Source organism: Miniopterus natalensis, chromosome 17 (genome assembly GCF_054644295.1).
Source record: "Miniopterus natalensis isolate mMinNat1 chromosome 17, mMinNat1.hap1, whole genome shotgun sequence".
NCBI lineage: Eukaryota > Metazoa > Chordata > Mammalia > Chiroptera > Miniopteridae > Miniopterus > Miniopterus natalensis.
In genome coordinates this window covers 16,275,228-16,291,272 of record NC_142097.1, presented here as the reverse complement: position 1 = coordinate 16,291,272, position 16,045 = coordinate 16,275,228, and the positions used below count along the sequence as shown (strand labels likewise).

Here is a 16,045-nt window from a genome sequence, read left to right as displayed (position 1 = left end):
GCCCTATCCTTTAGTCTGCTGCAATGCTGCAGAAGTCCAAGGCAGTTTCTTCATACACAGGCCCGTGTATATATTGAAGGGAGGGGGAGCAGGAGAGGGAAGTAATGGCGCTTCCCTTGGAAAGGTTACTCTTTTTCCTTTGGTTTTAAATCGATAACAGTACCGGTTTAATACTCTTCCCCTGAGATCTGCCCTTGGGAAGTATATCTGTTCCTGTTGTTATTGTTGGCAGATAAGGCCTTCCGAGAGGGACCCTACCATATTAGAACAGTTTTAATGTCTCTTACTCTCTTTCTTAAACGCTGGATTGACATTTTTTGTGAGCATATTGGGTTTTCCTTAGGATTCAAACAGGATAACTTTGTACCCCTTACCCGCTTATTTCCCTTTTTTCCTTCCTATGACTTTTGTAGTTCTTGAAGAATTATTATAAAGATCATTGCATACAGATAGGCAGTCTGATGGACATTCCTCCCAGAGCTGTGAATTTTTAGGGTTAATGCTATTTTGTATAACATCGAAATTGGAAAACTTTGAAAATGGTTAGGTTACAAATCTTTATGTAGCAAATGCTTCGTTTCTTAAGGAAATGAAAAAAAATTATAATTTGCTTAATTATGCTGTGATGGGATCTAAATTTTGTACTCAATAAGTTGTTTTTCCACTACTTTTGCTTGGTGTCCCATTTGTTTAAGACAAATACTCTTGTCTGATTTACAGTAGCACTTGTTGGTTTCGTCCTTTAGTAGAGTAGAAATAAATAAAATAAATATTTTGACATTCTGGAAGTGTGTTGCCAAGTGTATTTTGTTACCAAAGACTAGGTTTGAAGTCTACTATTGATACTTTTTTCTTTAGTACTTAAATTTATTGAAGTGATTTCAATATGTTCCATATATGAATATTCATAGAATTAAATACTTCACAAAGCAATGAAGAGAACCAAAATATGTATGTATAGATATGAGTTGACTTGATATTTTACTAACAAGTTGTATTTGATATTTAAGGTTCACTTAGTGGGTGACTTACTTTTAGTAACTTTCAAATGCCATCTACATTTAATACCCTTAAGAGATTTTGTGGTGTTTTTTTGTTTGCGTTTTTTTTTTTTTTTTTTTTTCATTTTGAAACCTGTTTTAAGATGGATTTAAAGATGTTAGTAGAAGTGTTAGACACTAATTTTGTTTTTGTCATCTTATTTCATGATTTTTATAGAGGGAGACACATTAATAGTCTGTTAAATTAGTTTTATTATTTTTCCTTAGAAAATGAAATTTTTGCTTTATTTATTCTTTTGAGTTTTATCTGGACTTATTTTAACTTTTAACAGCACGTCTCATAAATCTTTATTTCATGGCACAAAGCTGCATGTTGTGGTGTGTAGAGTTTTTTGCCATATGGCAAATTATTCCATAAAGTCTAATTCTCTATGTTATGGTTTGTTGTTGATAATTCATATATACTAGCATGTATAAACCCAAACATACTGCTTAGTAAAGAGTGACTTTTTGTCTTGGAAAGATGAAGGTATCAACAAAAGCTACAAAACTTAAGGATGTACACAGGATATAGGTAAACTACTTGCTATAGGTCAGCATGTTAGAACTAAAAGAGGTACTGTTTAGGCCAACTAAAAAGAAACCCTGTTTTCTGTAGTTGATAGGAATTCTGCTAAAAGTGGTAAAAGTATGTTCATGATCAATTAGATAAATTCATTATTAAGGAAAAACTACCCGAGGGTTATTTCAGCTGACCTCTGATGCCACTGTGAGAAAGAATGCTGAGAGCTCTTAGTCTGGGTTGGTTGATTTCAGATGAGTATGGTACTTCTTTTACTAAATAGTTCATCTACAAAATGGCAGTGTACATCACTTCCTGTTCTTTCACAACTGGCCCTTTCTCTGAATTCCCTTTTAATGACTTAATTTTTGGCATTCTGATTCTGATTTGTTAATTTGGTTATAATTCTCATGTTTTATAGATGGAAGAATTTCTTAGAATCAACTGGGTTTAAAGGCTTTGAATAGTCTCCAGATTATCTTGACAGTAACTAAACTTCCTTCCAAACTAAGGAATAGTTTCTCAAACAAATTTAAACTCTGAGAGGCTTTTAAGAAATACAACAGTGCACATTAGGACCAAAAGTATGAGTGAACTGAACAGAAAGTAATTACTGTATTTTCTATAATATAGATTTTGGGAGAGCTGTGGATATGTCAATTAATTGAATGTGCGTTAAATATAAAACAAGCTTTCTGTATCTCAAGGCATATACATGGTATTTGGTCCCATGTTATGATGCCATCCCACTAATAAAGAAACTGATTAGTTACAGAATACTAGAAAGACTGGATGCTCTTCACTTAACCATGAAGAATATAATTTGTTTTAAGAATTTCCTGGTACTTAGTAGGTATGGACCCAAGTTATCTAGGGTCCAGTTGTTGTCATTGAAATTAGAGTTGAGATCAAGTCTAATTACCTGGAAATAAATTCTGGTGTTTTTTTCCCCTTTGACTGATTTGTGTATTAAAGTAAGTTAATTTTTTGCCCTCCAGAGTGGCTCAGTTGGTTGAGCATTGTCCTGTGCACCCAAAGGTTGCTTGTTGGATTCCTGGTCAGGGCACATACTAGGGTTGCTGGTTTGAACCCCAGTCGGGGACCTTATGAAAGGCAACCGATCGGATCTCATTCCCCCCCCAAGCATGTCCTCTGGTGAAGCTTGAAAAAAAAAGTCAGTTAATTTTTCCATTGTATCTGTTTTTGGTTTTCAGTAATCTCTATTACTTAAAATAATTACACATAATAATTTAACCTTTTCAAAATTAAGAGCTTTTTTGTATATATTAGTTAAGGGCTGCTGTTCAGATCAGGATCCTATATGAATGAATCTCTTCCAAAAGTGTTATTTCTATAATCAAGACTTGCATAAAATTGGGATTGTTTCATTAAAGAGAGTGCCAGTGTATGTTCATCTGCCTTTAGGTTTCTGTAATTGTTCATGGCTGGATTATTTTTTAATTTCAAATTCTAAAATGTAAGTGAAAAAGATACGAATCTGTGTTATTCCATTCCATTGTTGGATTGAAATATTGTAGTTTTTAGTGATAAAAATTAATGTTTAATTTTATTAAAGACATCTCATTTCTTCTAAAAAATCACCATGAATTAAAAAGTTGTATGGGTGGCCCTGGCCAGTGTGACTCAGTGGTTAGAGCATCAGCCAGAGCATGGAAGGGTTTTGGGTTCAATTCCCACTCAAGGGCATGTGCCTGGGTTGGAGGTTCAATTCCTGCCTTGGTGGGGCCACGTATGGAGGTAACTGATAGATGCTTCTCTCTCACTTGGATGTTTCTCTTTCTCTTTCTTCTCTCCATCCCTCCTTTTCACTCTCTCTAAAAATCAGTGGAAAAAATATCTTAGGGTGAGGATTAAAAAAAAGAAAAAGTTGTGTGGATGGTCTAGAAACAATATTCAATTGGGATGTAATCTGTCATCATTTGATAACAGTTATTTCTATATTAGCCTCCTCCATTTGTGCTGGAAGCAGACGTTTTGTTCTGAAATGGTCTAAGGCTGCATCTTCTTACCTAGTAGCAAAATAAGTGGCCTATAAAAGGTGGAAAGGTTTTTCAAAATATAAGTACCTGGCATGTAAATAGGTAAATAAAAGTACAGGTTACTAAGTACTTTGCCTAATAGATATATAGCTTGTTAAAAATGCTAGTGTCAATGATATTGTCATTTACAGATAACTATGTTTAATTGGCCTCTGACTTATTTTTAAAGCTGAGAAGGGGCTAATTTTTTCTTTTGATAAAATTATTCGATATGATAGCCTTGTACAGATTTAGAAGCAGATGAACCACTTCATTCAGAAATATACGCAAAGTTTAGTTTCTGACAGAAGAATTAATAAATAATGGAATGGAACAAAATATTCTGATTTTCAGCCACCGATAATAATAAAACTGGCACTTAATATATCCTAATTTCACCATTTATTAGCTGTGTAACTTGTTTATGTAATTTTTTAAGCCTCACTTTCCCCATCTATAAAATGAAGGTAGAATCCACTTTACAAGGTTGTTAGGTTTAAATGGGATAACCCTTGTTAAGTACTTAACATATTGCTTGATACATAGTAAGCACTCATTAAGTTTTTGGCTATCCAACAATAGCTGCTTATTAAATGTTTACAAATGAATACAGGGGATTTAATATTTAAGAATTAATTGCATTCCATAATTTTGATTTGAAGTTGGATTTATACATTTGGACTTAGACATATGTTTGAAAGAAATGGTTAGAATTTCTAACCAAGGGTAGCTTACAAACTTTTGAACCTGTAATGGACTAGTATGTAGTTCTACAAGAGATTTTTCTTTTTCCTGTGCTGGATATAAAGCCTATCCTAAAGAACAAATTTCCTTTCCTTTTAGTATTTCATTGGTTTATTTAAGGGTCATTTGGTATCACTCTGGAGCTCTTTTTACCATCCCTGGTTTTGAAGGCATGCAAAGTACTCATGCTTTCCTAAGCATTTTTTTAAGGTATCCTTTGTAGGTCTGTCTTCACCTTGAAAGTGCTTTACAGTGATGATTACGTGCCAGCAATACATGGTCTCTGCCCTAAAGGAGTTGTCTTCTCATTTTTCCGCCTCTTGATTAGTTTTCTCAAACTAGGTATTCATAGGAAAGCAAGGACCTTCCTATGGTTGTCAGTTCCTGTAAGCCAGTGCTTTTTAAACTTTAGGTTGTGACCCATTAGTGGCTTGTGAATTCACTTTAATGGGTCACAGTAACAGTTGTTAAAAATGAAAAGTAATGGGAAATATCAGAGTGTGGTGTGGAAGTAAGGGGAAGCACCGTATGGGAATTTTTTCTTTCTTTCTGTATTTTTATGTGTTCTGGTTACCCAGTTAAATTTTTTTGAAATTTCTTTTTCAAGTCATCCTTTTTATTTCTAATCTCATGTCTTTGAAGTATGAATATGCTTGTTTGTTTTTTCTTTTTCTTTTAGTAACCCTACTTTCAGTCTCTAGTTGCTAGTCTCTTTGGTAGTTATGTTGTGCATATTTACCTTTCCTAAGCTTGTAGGGTAAAAGATCCTGAGCAAGGTGTCAGCAGTTTTGGGTATGATGGTAATTTCTGAGGTTTTTATATTGGGGGACATGTGTTATCACGTTTGTAGATTTAATTTTAAAATGTTAATTGCAGTATATGTTTTAATAAGATTTATTATGTGCCTATTTAAATGTATTAAATAACTATATTAAGTATATAGTTGACTCTTGAGTGATGTGAAAGTTAGGGGTGCTGACCTCCTGCATAGTGGAAAATTCACATATAACTTTTGACTCCCCCAAAACTTAAGCTTGTCCCTTGGTATCAGCAGGGGATTGGTTCTAGGAACCCCCTAAGGGTACCAAAATCCGAGGATGCTGAAGTCCCCTGTATAAAATGGTGTAGATCAGTGCATACAGTTGGCCTTCTGCATCCGTGGACACTCCCAACCACAGATCGAACATAAGGGGTATTTATTGAAAAAAATTCGTGTATAAATGGACCCTCGCAGTTCAAACCTGTGTTGTTCAAGGGTCAACTGTGCTGTTAAAATTTCAGTGAGCATTAGTTATGAGTCTCTACAACTATAGTCTACATATTTAAATCCAAGAGTCACCGCTGGTAAACAATGTTAGGCAAATAATTAGCATGTGAACACTCTGAATCCCAAGTGAGCGGTAATTAGTTATGTTCTCTGTTTTTTTTAAAAATTATCTTTATTGTTGAAAGTATTACAGATGTCCCCTTTTTTTACCCCTGTTGACCCCCTCCACCCCCGCTCCTGCCCTCTCCCCAGGCCTTCCCTGCACTATTGTCTGACAGTGGGCTATGCATGTATGCATGCATAGAAGTTCATTGGTTAATCTCTCATGGAGTGACTTTCTGCTGCAGTTTTAAGGAGTGCTGGCTGATGTCTGACTGTGCTAAGTCTGAGTGTGCTAAGCTACCCCCCAGCTAAGCCACACCCCAGTTGCGTGCATTTGTTTACTCACGGTGACTGGTGAATGCACCCGTTTACTAGACCTATTCAGTATAAATTTAAAATTACTGTAATATATATAAAAGACTTTTCTGTGAAATTAAACTTTTCATACATACTTAATTTTAATTATGCAAACATGTCTACATAAGTAGAAACAGGTTAACTAATTTGTCAATTTTTTAATATATGCATTCGGAAAACCCACTTTATTAGAAAATGGACTTTTGGCTTCATCAGATACCCCCTCCTTGCCTGAGTTAGTTGTTATATCAAGGTTTTACTGTGTAGAATATGGATATTTCTTTGTTTAAATGACATTTTGATTGAACTGATTATACATATGTATGTATAGATACTAATCTATAGTAAACTGGTTCGAGAGAACTCCTACACTCAAGAATAGCATGGTTTCAGAGAAAAATTAAATATTGATAAATGAATTTTGTTTTTGTAGTATGTATTAGATAATTTGGTGAGAAAAATAAGTTTTACAATAGAGATTAGTGATGTAGTAAAAGATGTAATAGCAAAATCTTAAATAATAGATTGTTACCAAATGAATTTTTTTTGTTTCTGGTTGACTACATAAGAAGTAGATACTGGTTATTATTTAATAATCAAATAAATGATAAGGGTGTTGGGGTATTTTTGTTTGTTTTATTCTTTTTACATGTAGTAGTTTTAGTATTAGAATTGAATTGGATTTTGTGCCTGTAAGGAGGGCCAAATGTAATTTTTGAAAAATATTTTAATCACCCAGCCAGGCGTGGCTCAGTGGTTGAGCATTGACCTAGGATCCAGGAGATCGGGGTTCGATTCCCGGTCAGGGCACATGCCTGGGTTGTGGGCTGCAGCCGATCAATGACTCTCTCATCATTGATGTTTCCATCTCTCTCTCTCCCTCTCCCTCCCTCTCTCTGAAATCAATAAAGATATATTAAAAAATATATATATATTTTAATCAACAAGAATGGGCTTACTTTGGAAGCTGTATATTTTGAGAGCTTTAAATAGGAATCAAAGAACTTTTATTTATCAGATTTGGAATGTAGATATTTTAATAATGTATCATTCTTTCAAAATTTACCTTTAGTTGGAGAATTAGCCTCCTAATATTTTATAGTCTATCTACTCTAAATGACTCAATTTAACAAGGCATTTGGTTAATTTAAGAGGCTCGTAAGTACAGAATTTCATTCAGTCTTCCAGACGATGGGCTAGAATATATTAGGGTAAGAATGCTGAAATAGATATGTTACGCAAACATCTAAAATGTGTTTTATGACTATCTTTGAGGTGGTAAATCCAGTCGTTAATAATAAAATGATTCTGTTGTTGAGATATGAAACATTTGTTAAATAATGCAAAAACTGTCAAATTGTTTGTGGCTACTAATATGTTAAGTTACACCAGCATTGTTTTTTAGCATAAATTATATTGGACTAAAATTAGGTGAAATAGTATCCCAAATTTTAGTATCCATTTTTTTATCTTATTCAGGTGGCATTGTAATATGAGATTAAAACATTTTTTTGAAACTTCTTTTAAGAAATATTTTGAAGCATAGTCTTTGAGCTTTTTGGTTTACTCATGGTTAATATAGAAATCAATTTCAATTTAGTGCTTTTTAAAGATATTTACATAGGTTATAATTTATGATTTGGCAAAACTCCCAAATAATCCAATTTAAAATGGGCAGAGAACTTGAATAGACATTTTTTCCAAAGAAGATATACAAATGGCTAACAGGTATATGAAAAGATCACTAGTCATTAGGGAAATACAAATTAAAACCACAATGAAATATCACCTCACACCAGTTAGACTGGCCACTATCAAAAAGACGACATAACAAATGCTGGTGTGGATGCAGAGAAAAATGTAACCCTGTGCATTGTTAGTGGGATTGTAAATCGGTACAGCCACTATGGAAAATAGTATGGAGATTCCTCAAGAAATAAACATGATGGAATTTGAATTTATAAACTACCAGTTTAGCTAGTAAGCTATGTAGCTTTTGTCTCAAAATAAGATTTAGTAATAACACATGTATTTATCGTATAACTTGTGAGTGCTATATTAAGTACTGTGCTTATCAAAAATAGGTTCAGTAATGACATCTATTTATTACCCTTTTCTTTTTTTAATCCTCACCTGAGGATATTTTTTCCATTGCTTTTCAGAGAGAGTGGAAGGGAGAGAGAGAAAGATAGAAACATGGATGAGAGAGGGACACATTGATTGGTTGCCTCCCGCACGCACCCTCACCAGGGCCAAGGATTGAGCCTGCAACCCAGGTATGGGTCCTTGGCTGGAATTGAACCCAGGACCCTTCAGGACACAGGCCGACTCTCTAACCACTGAGCCAAACCAGACAAGGCATATTTATTACACATCTTAAAGTGTTCTTTGCTAGGATACTGTGCCAGGATACAGAAATGAGTAAGACCTGATTTCTCCCATTTTCCAGTTTAGTGGGGATACAGACTTGAAAACAAATATATACAATAATTCGGTGCAGGGTTTCTCAACCATGACAGTAGTGACATTTTAGGTAGGATAATTCATTGTTATGGTGATCTGTGCTGTGTATTATGGATATTTTTCAGTATTAGATGCCAGTAGCACTTCCTCCCCTGAGTTCTGATGATAAAAAATGTCTCCAGACATGGCCAAAAGTTCCCTGGGGAACAAAACTACCTCTGATTGAGACCCACTGGTGTAGTGAATGCTAAGGTTACAGTAAGTGGAATGTACAGAGAGCTGTTCTAGCACAAGTGAAGTAGAGTTAAGGGATGTTTAGGTGAAATGACCCCTGAGGAAGTGAGATTTTATATGGGTCTTGAGGAAAAGTAGGAGTGGAAAGGTTATTATATACCTGAGAACATGAAAGATCAATATCTAAAAGGGTGAAAACTAATAGTTTGTGACTATAGGCTCAGTTATGTGGTTTGGGATGGGTATTTGGTAAAATGAAGCTGAAAAGATACTTTGGTGCCATAGCTTTTTTTCTTTCTTTTTAACTACTTAATTGTGGTATAATTAATGAAGTACATTTATGCTTACATTAAGTGTAAGCATAAATATTAAGTGTTTAAATTTTGCAGATGTATACATTCATAAAACCACCATGCAGAAAAAGATATGGAACATTTCTAGCATATCTTAGTTATTTCTTGAAGGGCCATTTTTGCTGTGCTCCAATTGATGTGAAGTTCGCATTGTAAAAGCAGGAGTGTGATATGGTAACATTTGTGATTTGAAAAGATACCTCTGGGTGTATTGTGGAGAATAGATGGGCAGAAATTATAATGTAGGGAGATTGGTTAATAGGTTTTTACAGAAGTCTAAATAAATAGTGGAGCTGATGTGATGGATTTGAGAGATTAAGACAGGAAAATTGATGGAATTGGTTTACTAGAGGTAGGGGGATATGTTGTGGATGGCTTTATTTTGCAATGGAACAAGGAACAGTAATGATTTTTTCCCTCCACACTATTGCATATGTCCCCATTTCCCCCACCCTCTTTGTACACCTACACTGAGTCCCTGTTTCCCTTTCCCTTTGACATCACCATACTGTTGTCTGTGATAAGGGTTATGCATATATGTTCTTTGGCTAATCCCGTCACCTTCTTTCATCCAGTCCTCTCCTCCCCTGCCCTCCCCTCCCCTCCCCTCCCTGACAGCTGTCAGTCTGATCCATATTTGGTTGTGTGTGAGTAGAGACCAGGTTATGTTGGTGTGACGATTCAAAATTTCAGTGTCTTTTAGTAGGACAAATATTTTTTGCTTTACATGTGTATAGTGTGGGTGGGTGGGTGGATTCTGCTTGTTCTCAATATGCAAGGTCTTAGACTGATGGAACTCCATCTCAACATATGGTTCTATGATCTCCATGGCAAAGGGACAGAGACTGTTGCTAATAACTTACTGGTTCTCTAAGTGTCTACCTAGAAGGGGGTTATGTCATTTTGGCTTATTGTTCACTGGCCAAAGCAAGTTGTATAACCTCAGAGATTTCACACAGGATAAGGAAGTGCAGCCCTACTGTGTGTCCTGAAGAGAACTGAAATATATCAACCATGGTAAATAGTTGTCATAAGTTGAGTTATAGCTTATTTAGTTTTTTAAAAATTGAGTTATGTTGAAATTTATAAGAAGCTCAGTAGCAATAAGAGCCACCATTTATTGAGCATTTACTGTATGCCAGGTATATACATATATGTATGTATGTATGTTTTGGGGGTTTTTTAATCCTCACCTGAGGATATTTTTTCCATTGCTTTTCAGAGAGAGTGGAAGGGAAAGAGAGAGAGAGAGAAACATCAATGTGAGAGAGAACCATCAATTGGTTGCCTCCCACACACACCCTGACTAGGGCCAGGGATCAAGCCTGCAATCGAGGTACATGCCCTTAGCCAGAATTGAACCCGGAGCCCTTCAGTCTGTGGGCTGATGCTCTAACCACTGAGCCAAATTGGCCAGGGCTAAGATATATTTATATTTATATTTTTTACAACATTCCCTGCGAGGCAGATTAAAGTCCAATTTAATAGTGGGGAAACTGATGTTCATAAGGTTAAATAACTCATTGAAGATTACATAGCTAGTAAGTGATGGAGCTAGGAGTGTATAAAGCCTGAGCTAGTTGTACTCTACTTGGCAGTAGGGTGGAGGGAGGAAAAAAACCTTTTTGATTGACTATCAGTCAAATATTGTTAGTTAAACTTAAATGAATTAGCAGTAGTGTCTTCCTGTAAATAACATTTTTTCTCATAAGATTTTTTCTGAAATTTCCCAAGTTTAAACTATTTCATTGCATTTTAAAGATTCACAGATTAAAAGCTGCTGTTTCTTATATTATTCTGTTTTAACCACCTTCTCTCTGACTTCTGCCTATACCAAACCTTTTCTCTAAGGCTACCTATTTATTATAAGTTTGAGTCTGAGACTCTCGTCAGTTCTTTGTACATGAAATGCTAATGTATGTGATTTACTTCTCTGTGACACATTCTTAGAATTTTCTTTCAGGATGGGAATTGCTAGTCATGGGGGTGTTGGTAATTAGAATAAAAGAGAGTCTGGCTGTTAGGGACAGAAAGTCAAGTAGAAGGCTGAGTAAGAAGTAGGGATTTTGGTAAGAAAACCTTAGGAAAGATGAAAGGAAACAAATCTGATCTGTATAACTGTCTTCTTACCTCTCTTGGAAGGAAAGGGCTTATCTTTGAGAGGCTGGCAGGACTTTGACATGAAATTAATGGGCAGAGCTAAGGCTCTGTATAATAGGGAAAGCCAGAGAGAAGTAAGCTTGTTAAAGCATTCCCATTATCTAACAGCTATCCTTCTATCTTGGGACCATGGTTGGTCTTTGGAAAATCAGCAGCTTTTGCCTTAAAAATCAGAAAGGCCTTATATAATGGAAAAAAGTTAAATTATTTAAAATAAGCCCAGCTGCGTTAACCTATGAACCAGGAGATCATGGTTTGATTCCTGGTCAGGACATATGCCCAGGTTTCAGGCTCTATCTCTCGTAGGAGGTGTGCAGGAGGCAGCCGATCAATGACTCTCATCATTGATGTTTCTCTCGCTCTCTCTCCCTCTCCCTTCCTCTCTCTCAAATCAATAAAGACATATTTAAAAATAAATAAATAAATGTTCTATACATTTATTATTGACTATAGTCACCATGCTGTACATTACATCCTTATGACATTTATTTTATAATTGGAAGTTTGTACCTTTTGACCCTCTTCACTCATTTCGCTCCCCCTCCCAACTTCCACCTCTGGCAGCCACTAATCTATTTTCTGTATCTATGACATGAGCTTGTTTGTTTTTTTAGATTCCACATATAAGTGAGATCAGACAGTTTTTTAAAAATTTTAATTTTTTTCCATCACCATTTATTCCCCCTATACCCTCTTCCACCCCTACTCTCCTTTAATCACCACACTGTTGTCCACGTTCATGAGTTCTTTCTCTTTTTTGCTCAGACACACACACACACACACACACACACACACACACACACACACACCACCACCCCCCCCCCCCCCCCGCCGCCGCACAGACATATAGGTTTTTTTTGTGTTTTGTCTTTCTGTCTGACTTATTTCATTTAGCATAATGCCCTCAAGATCCATCCATGTTATTGCAAATGGTGAGATTTTATCTTTTTTATCCCTGAATAATAATACTCCATCATATTATTCATATACACACATATACACACACACATGTATACAGCCTATGTGTATATATGTATATGCATGTGTTTACATATATGTTATATTTCTGTCTCATTTTTCTTTATTCATTCATCCATTGATTAACACTTAGGTTGTTTCCATATCTTTGCTATTGTAAATAATGCTTCAGGGAACATGGGGTTTGCAGATATCTTTTCAAGTTAGTGTTTTCATTTTCTTTGGATAACTACCCAGAAGTGGAATTGCTGGATCATGTGATAGTTCTATTTTTAATTTATTTTAGTAACCTCCATACTATTTTCCATAGTGGCTGTACCAATTTCCAATCTTATCAACAGTGTATGAGGGTTCCCTTTTCTCCACATCCTGGCCAACATTATTTATTCCTTGACTTTTTAAGTAATAGCCATTCTAACAGGTACGAGATTATTTCATTGTGGTTTTGATTTGCATTTCTCTGACAATTAGTGTGTTGAACACCCTTTCATGTACTTGTTGGCCATCTGTTTGCCTTCTTTGGAAAAATATCTTTTGCCTATTTTTAAATCAGATTGTTTAGATATTTTTTTTTCTTGAGTTGTATAAGTTTTTTATATATTTTAGATATTAACCCTTTATCACATGTATGATTTACCAATATTTTCTCCTGTTCCCTAGGTTGTCTTTTCATTTGTTGATGGTGCAAATAATTTTTTTGTTTAATGTTTAAGTTTATCTGTGATTGACCCCTCCATATCTGTGCATTCTGTTTCCCATTACTACCCAGTACACCTATTCTGCCTATGTTCATGATGCCCCCTTACTGTCCTTTTTATCTCATCTGTCCTATTTTCCCTGTCCATTCAAGTCTTCCATGAAATTGTCCCCAACTGCTCCAGCTTATACTGTTCTTGTTCTTCTCTAAGTTAATTTTGGCTCATTATCAGTATCCCAGTGTTGTACTTAAAGAGATATTTTCCTTTTTTGTAATTACTTAATCTTAACTTTAGTAGGACTATGGTTATTTTATAGAACTATGGTTATTTTATATCCTTCCCTTATAATGCCTAGCATAGGACACGTAGTACTAATTACTGAATAGAGGCTAATTGAATTTTTAAAATTAAAGTTTTCTTAAGTGTTGGACAGCAAGTAGCAGTTGTAGTAGAGAACTTGACAGTGAACTAGGACAACTATTTATAAAACCACAAGAAATAAAAAGCACAGCTCCACGAACCTATATAGATCTTGAAGCTATCCCAGTGTTAGACTACAGTGGAATCTGAAATTTATAACTGGAAGGGTACATAGATGTAATATAATTAGGTATCCCTACTTTCCCTTAATGCTGAACCCATGGGAATTGCTTGTGTGGGTTACAATACGTCTGTGAACTTTCTGAGGTTATATGCAATTTGCTATATATGTACACATGCATTTTTCTGGGGAAAGAATCAGTAACAATTGGCTTTTCAAAGGTATCTGTGGTTCAAAAACATTAAGATCCTGTGATCTAGACAAAATATGACATTTTATAGATGAGACAACTGAGGCTTAGAGATAATTAAGACACAAGAGGGCTGACTTACTCATGCAGCCATTGTTATTCACGATGATCCTGAGTCAACAGGAAAATAATACCATGTTTAGTGTGTATCTAATACAATTAGGAAATATTTGTATCCCAAGTGGTTACAATAAACTTTAAATAGTTGAGGTGAAATTAATACACCATTAAATTAATAATTCTAAAATGGACAATTCAGTGGCATTTAATACATTCACAGTATTGTGCAACCACCACTTCTATTGTAGGGTAAGAAAAGCATTTTATTTACCATAGAAGCAAACCCTTTACCCATTAAGCCGTTGCTCTCTCTTCTACCCTTTCCCCTGCCCCTGATAACTACCAATCTGCATTCTGTTTCTGTAGATTTGCATAGTCTGCCTATTTCAGATAAATGGAATCATACATTGTACAACCGTTTATATCTGGCTTCTTTTGTTTAGCATAATGTTTTGGAGCTTCATCCACCTTGTAATATGTATTAGTATTTCATTCCTTTTTATGTCTGAATAGTATTCTGTTTATGTCTCTACTACAGTTTGTTTATCCATCTGTTGAACATTTGGACTGTGTTTACCTTTTGGTTACTTATGGTAAATAGTGCTGCTGTGAACAAGTATGTATATGTACTTCTTTGAGTACCTGTTTTCAGTTCTTGTGGGTATATATCTAGAAGTGAAATTGCTGGGTCATATGATAATTCTAAGTTTAACTTTGAGGAACTGCCAGTTGTTTTCCACGGTGGCTGAACCGTTTTACATTGCCACCAACAATGCACAAGGGTTCCAGTTTCTCCACGTCTGTTATAACAATTATTGTCAAAGTTTTTAAAAAATTATAAGCATTCTTTGTGGGTGTGAAGTGCTATCTCTTTGTGTGTGTGTGTTTTTTAATCCTTACCTGAGGACATGCTTATTGATTTGAGAGAGAGAGAGTGGGGGGGGGAGAGCAAGAGAGACAAAAATCCATGAGTTGCTTTCCCACACTTGCCCTAGCCTCCCCACACTTGCCCCAATCAGGGATCAAACCCACAACCTAGGTATGTGTCCTGACTGGGAATCAAACCTGCAACCTTTTGGTGCACTGGACAACTCTCCAACCAACTGAGCCACCCACCAGGGCCCCCATATTATGGTAAAAGTATTTAATCTTTCATCATTACATATGTTATTAACTGTAGAGTTCTTAGAGATACTCTTTTTTTTTTTTTAAATGTGTTTTTATTGGTTTCAGAGAGGGAGAGGAAGGGGGAGGGGGGAGAGATAGAAACATCAGTGATGAGAGTCATTGATCAGCTGCCTCCTGCACACCCCTTCTGGAGACTGAGCCTGCAACCCTGGCATGTGCCCTGACCAGGAATCAAACCCAATCTACTGGATCATAGGTTGATGTTCAACCACTGAGCCACACTGGCTGGGCACAACCACATTGTTATGCAACCCTCCCCACCATCCATTTCCATAATTCTTTTTTTTTTTTAATGAGGTGCAAGAGGGTGTTTTTTAAATTTTTATTTTATATGTTTGTTGCTTTCAGAGAGAGGAAAGGCAAGGGAGAGAGAGAGATAGAAACATCAATGATGAGAGAGTCATTGATTGAGTCCGCAACCCAGGCATGTGCCCTGACCGGGAATCAAACCCCGATCGCCTGGATCCCAGGTCGACGCTCAACCGCTGAGCCATGCCCGGCCGGGCCCATTTCCATAATTCTTAATTTTTGCCAGCTGAAATTCTGTACCAATTAAACACTAACTCCTCATTCCTCTCTGTCCCAGCCCCTGCCAACCACCATTCTACTTTCTGTCTCTATGAATTTATTATTCTAGGAACCTCATATGAAAGAATCATGCAATATTTCTCTTTTTGTGACTAGCTTATTTAGAATTTAGTTTTATAATTTTTTAAATTTTAGCCATTCTGATAGGTGTATCACTTTTATTTTTAAAAAATATTTTCACCCTATATAATATACCAGATTGACTTTTAAAATTTTAGTATTTGAAAGATGTCATGCATAATTTCAGATAAGAAATCTGCAGTCATTCTTATCTTTGTTCCTCTATAGGAAGTGTCTTTTTTCTTTGACTACTCTTAAGAATTTCTTTTTATCATTGGTTTTTCAGCAGGTTGATTATAATGTGTCTCCATCTTGATTTGAGGTTATTCTGGTGGTACTTATTGAGCTTCTTGAAGCTGTGGGCTTGTAGTTTCCATCAAAATTAAGCAATTTTGGTTAC

General features: G+C 35.6%; 1 protein-coding gene across 1 annotated transcript in view; it reads left to right on the top strand.

Moving 5' to 3' along the window:
• Positions 1-16,045, top strand: part of TAOK1 (TAO kinase 1) — a 112,513-nt gene that overhangs the window by 1,035 nt on the left and 95,433 nt on the right. The window lies entirely within an intron of this gene.